The sequence below is a fragment of the Alosa alosa genome, chromosome 8 (assembly GCF_017589495.1).
Source record: "Alosa alosa isolate M-15738 ecotype Scorff River chromosome 8, AALO_Geno_1.1, whole genome shotgun sequence".
NCBI lineage: Eukaryota > Metazoa > Chordata > Actinopteri > Clupeiformes > Clupeidae > Alosa > Alosa alosa.
This window is the reverse complement of record NC_063196.1, coordinates 27868642-27874641: the sequence shown is the minus strand read 5'-3', so window position 1 is coordinate 27874641 and position 6000 is coordinate 27868642.

The window sequence follows — 6000 nt, the reverse complement described above, 5'->3', positions numbered from 1 at the left end:
TTAATCAACACACACCTCACCTGGTGTTTACACCAAAGGTCTTGACCAATAGGTTTAACTCTCTCTTTGATTCCTGGTGTGTGTGTGTGTGTGTGTGTGTTGAGAAGGGGGACTCTCATCACTACACGTTTTAAGATATTTCAAAACAAAGCCACCCGGGGTTACGTACATGTGAAAAATAGCTCCACAAACTAGCCCGTGGTTTTCCTGACACACATACACACATAATGGCTTGTGCTTACCTCGTCAGTTTGCAGTGACATCCTGCAGATAGGCTGACTGAGCATTCTCAGCACGGGGAGAATCATTAATCACTACACGCACTTTCTTTTCCATCTGCCCCTGATGAGGCGACCTGACACAGGACAAAATGAGCACATTATGATCACAAACCTCCCCAATTAAGCTGTTTCTGTCACAAATGACTCACTTCACCCAAGTGACTTAGCACGTATCACAATATTGACAGACAGACAGAAAAACAGATAGATAGATAGATAGATACTTTATTGGTCCCAAGGGAAATGTAATGACTATTTTACCCTGCCAGGTTTAATGTGGTACTAGTCACGCTGGCAATAAACACACACAAGGACACTATTGTAAATTTTGTAAATCTGTATCAGGGCAGGCTACACAAAGCGTGACAAATGTGATAGAAATGCCTCTAGTGAGCTCACAGACCATATGTCCAAAAGGAAGTGCTCAGCGCGCATCACTTCCTGTCATGCAGGGGAACGGCTCTCATCACTTCCTGTCACCCTAGGGAGCGGCTCTCATATATCTCATGACTGCTGCGTGTCGGGCGAGAGGAGAGAGAGGCCTCTCTCGCTCTCGTGCTTCAACTTCATTCTAGAGGAAGCAGAGACCACATCACTTCCTGTCACTCACCCACTCCAGCCCAAACGACACGACAGATACCACTTCCACAAACTGCCACCAGATGCACCCCCCCCCCCCCCCACCAGTGAGGATCTGTAATTGTTAGCACATGTTAAAGAGATGGGAGGGGGGGGGGGGGGGTGGTATGCTTAATGTGGCCAGTCCTCGAGCACAGACAGACCCCAGCCAGCCATCCAGACCCAGCTTGCGTAACAAAAACTCTGTGAAAATGTAATGCATATTCAATTATTTCAACATTTCCCTGACATATACATAGTGGTTTCCCCCACATGGCCCTTTACACAGTGAGTTAACTGGAGTCCACTCTGCTTGCCTAGATGGTTTCATGAGAGTCTTTAAAAGATGCTCGTCAATGCCACGTGTTTGCGGGAGGTGGGTACCCAAAACAGCAGCTGTCCCTGGCACGCACCATGCCAAGCTCTGGCTTAGTTCTGGCAGACTTCAGGCCCAGCTCTGCTCCAGTATAAGCTGTTGTCTAGCAACTCGAGGGCTCCAACCACACTGTACTGTGCTGTGCTGTGGCCTAGTGTGTTGCCTCTTCCTGACTGCATAGGAGAGGGACACACCCCCCCCCCCCCCAGCGCCTCTGACCCCCCTACCTTTTCTAGATCTGCTGCAGCAGTAGCTCCTGTCTAGCCTTGAGGACTCAAACTCAGTTTTGCTATAGCAGTAGCTCCTGTCTAGCGCCTTGAGGACTCAAACTCAGTTTTGCTATAGCGGTAGCTCCTGTCTAGCCTTGAGGACTCAAACTCAGTTTTGCTATAGCAGTAGCTCCTGTCTAGCCTTAAGGACTCAAACTCAGTTTTGCTATAGCAGTAGCTCCTGTCTAGCCTTGAGGACTCAAACTCTTGTGCTGCTGTAGCTGTAGCTCCTGTTTAGTGCCTTGAGGACTCAAACTCCTGTGCTGCATGGTGCATCCAAAGCAGAGCTGTAGGAGGTCATTTTTCAAACTAGGGTGCACAAATTTCCAGAATATTTCCTATCCATGATATAATAGAATAATAATTCCTTTTTTTTAACTATACCTTACAAAGTCACAATTTGTATGTTTATGGTTATTGTTATCATTTCAGTTCTATTTAGTCATTTATCATTATTTTTCATTGTTAAATTCTATTTTCAGGTATTTGATTTTAGTATAAACTGTCAATGTTTAATGCTAATGTAATGTTTATTGATGTCTTTGCTAGTAGATTTGGACAAAAACGTCTGTTAAGTACCATAAACATAAACATAATAGATGTACAAATTAATATGAACAATCAAGCAATCATGCCATTTGATCAAGACATGCAAACATTAACCCCTTCAAATGACAAATATTGTAGATTGTCAGATCAAGTGAAAAACACACAGCCCTGCCTGCACAGCACAGTGGTCTTCTGTCCTCTGGGCCTGATCTGGCGCGGAACTGTGCTCTTGAGACATTGGCTTTCCAGAGTCTTTTGCCTCCAAAAGAATGTGTTTGCTGACCAGCTTGTGCAAACGTCCTCAAACACACTGTACACGCGTGACGTACAGCACAAACTCCATGCTTACATTACCCAACCTAAAGCCAAAGACACATACATTCATGCTGCCGCCTCACTGTCACTATAGCAACCCGTAGCAGGCATGGGAATGATCTAAAAGAGTCCTTATTAATATTATAAGGAATATATATTTTATATATTTTATTTATCGTGTATTTATTTTCAAACATCTTACAGGTTTACAACTTAACTGTATCTGTGTACACACCCCACCCCCACACACACACACACACACACACACACACACACAGAAGCGTGTTACACACAACTGTTCCATCCATCCAACAATATGTGTTCTAACAAGTCGTCAAGATTACCATGTGTTGGCATGGAAACCTACAGGGTGGTGTTGTCGTGTGGTTAGTGCTCGCTGTAACTCAGGCCATGTTGGCTCATTAGGGTGTGGTCAGCAGAGTTTAGCATGTTGAAGCCTCAGCCATTATTCCAGGCACTGCGGACATACTTACAGTATTTACCACATTCTGAGCGCATATATGTACCACATACGCGAGAGTACTGCATCTGCAGAACAGAAAACAGCTTTGAGGAACTGTGATTCACAAACACAAACCAATATAATGAAGGCATTTCCTATAAGCAGGACACATATTCTTACAAACACTACACTACACAACTGAATAGTCTAATGTTTCCTCTGATAAATGTTATCTCAAGAGACGTAGGGCACTGCTCAGGGGGCGCAAAGGCCCTAGTGGCTAAGATTAAGATCTAAAGTTGACAACCAAGTAAACAAACTACAGTCCCTACAGCAAAGGCAGCTTTAATTGCTTCGAGTGAGTCAACACCCTTTTTGACTGTACACAATAAAGCAGTCCACCCACCACATCAGAGCACAATGCACTAGCTGCAGGCTAACAACTAGCGCTGAGGGACAGGTGTGCCACCTCTTCACTGATCTGCCACTCAAGCAGAGGATCGGAGGTAGAGTGACCATTACAGAGTAATAAAACTGTCATTCAGGGCATTAGCATAAAATGGAAATCCTCGTGGGATGGCCATTCCTAGGCCTTTGCATAATCAAACCAAGGGTTATATATAGTTGCAGTATAACAAAATATCTATGTGCCTGGAAGCACTTAACATAATAACAGCTTGCGTATGCTGTCAAAGCAAACATACACAGACACATGTAGTGACGTGTTAACTGAGCAGTGTAATTATTTATGATCAACCTAAAAATGTTTCTGTTTATGTTGTCTGTAGGCCTAAAGTTAAAATGTCTTAAGGAAGGTATCAGTGATAAATATAATCTAATGTTAATGTAAATGACCAATGTCTCAGATGTTGGCTTAAAAACACCCACACACAGGGCTTGAGGACACCCGGGGCTGAACTCTGACACAAAATTGTGCAACTCAACTTGCCAGGCAGGCATCTGATCTCATCCCTGGTTCTGCATTTGCCTTTTGACCACTGCATATACATCACACACACCTCAGTCTGACTTCTAGATATACTCTCCCCAGGACAGTGTACGCTGGAGAACCCCACATGCTTAGAACCGTCAAATAGTAGATTCTGCTTAAAACATTTTCATAGTGAACGTCACTTCCGTTACCATATAGAATTTTAAGCATGCTACCACTGTTGTATGAAAGGCTGACATTTTGAAATATGACATTTTGGTATGAAATTACAGGAAGGTTCTTTATGAGGGAATGTTTACAGCTAGTCATGGTTTTAAGTAACAAACAAAGCCCTTTTTCTCTCGGAGTGAACACATGCTGACGAACAGTCTGTCTGTGTCCATCGTGGTCAGGGGCCGAGGGCTAGATCTACTGTTCTGAGTACAGCCTAGCGTTTAGACAGCTGTGGAGGCCGCAGTGACCCTGCACCCCCTACCCCCCTGTAACCACTATCAGTCCCAATACACAATACAAAGGGTCACGGGGCGGAACTACCGCCCGTCTGCTGTTTGCAGATGGACGATAAGGCCACGTCAGTGCACACTCAGCGAGAGAGAGAGCGGGCAGGCGAGAGAAGGGCGGCCCTGTCTGATCTCTCCACTCGTGTCATTTATGTTTAACCTGGTGCAGCCCGATCCAATCAGCCTTCTGCATGTCACTCTGCCCTCTCCACCCCTCCCTTTCACAGTTTCAACAGTGCAGAAGGTCAAACTCCAACCCCAGCGCTGCAGAACAAACAGTTCACTCAAACTCTCCCACCAGCGGCAAACTATGTTTGGACATTCCTTTAATAGGAACTTGCAAGCTGTGAGATTATCATCAGCGAGATTAAGACAATCCGCACTGAAATGCTGTTTTTTTGTATACACAGAGGGAGAGAGAGAGAGGGGTTACAGAGAGACAGGGGAGAGAAAGGGAGACAGACAGCAGTAGAGAAAAGGAGAGAGGTCAGATTTAAAGGTTAGGACGACACCCTCAGCTACACACAGTGGCTCTGTCTCTAAGGCAACACCGCTAACATTGGTGGACTGAGTTCTCACTTTCTGTTGCCACACCTCAGCAATGGTGTCACATGTTTAAGTGACACACAGCAAAAGGCATTCCTCGTCTTTATCTCTGCGCGGCTGAGGTCACCCATGTTAGTCTGGCTCCTGGCTCAGCTGGCTATATTCCCACGTCGGACTGCCTCTGGAACGGCCCTAGTTCTGCCCCGGCGCTGATCCGAGCCAGAACAGGGCCAGAACCATTAGTCAGCTTCTTCCAGGGACGTGACTGGCCTGTGCTTCTTCTGGTCAGCCTATGATGTCACCCCAAGCTGCTCAGGGACACTGACTTCACTTTACCGTCACCGTTAAACAAAAGAGACTTTCCGCACACTTAAAAGTATATACAATTCAGTAACATTTACTAGATCAAGAGGAGAAAAAAAAATACCAGATTTGGCATGTGTATAGAAACGTAAAGCACCAGTCATAGTGTATGTACTAATACAGGCGTACAGTTTAGGCAGGCTTTGACCTTAGCATAATAAAAGAAATGTCACAGACTTCAGGTCATTCCAAGATAGCATCCAAATCTGGATCTGATGGGGCAGTGGTCAGACCCCGTCCAAGGCCAGTTCCATTCCAGTGAGGAGGTATCTGGTTTGTTAGAGTGCTTTGAGTGCAGTTTTAAAAGACATCCAGTTAATCAGACAATAGCATTGCATTAAGTTTGAGATTCTAAAGACAGCAGTTGACTGGGGAACAGATCTGGCACGGATCCATAGAAGAACAGGGCCAAAACTTGCACCACAATCAACTACTTTTTAGATATTCGGTCAACTGACTAAGAAGCCTTTTCAACGGACAAGTGCGATAATCTCACAGGCAAGACCCAAAATCTGCAGAGCATTTAATCGTTGTCTACGAGGGAAATGAAAGCATCAAGACACACAGACAAGAAGGTATCAATCTCTCCTCCGAAACCAGAGATCTCATCTCTTATTCACAGGTATTGAGTCACACGACAACGCAGAAGTTCAAGGGAACCCTCTTTACAGCCGTGGGCCTTTTTTTTTTCCCCACCAACATCAAACTTCTCTGGCTCTTTCTGTGCTGCACACAATACTGCACTAAAACAGGTTTTGTTAAATAAGA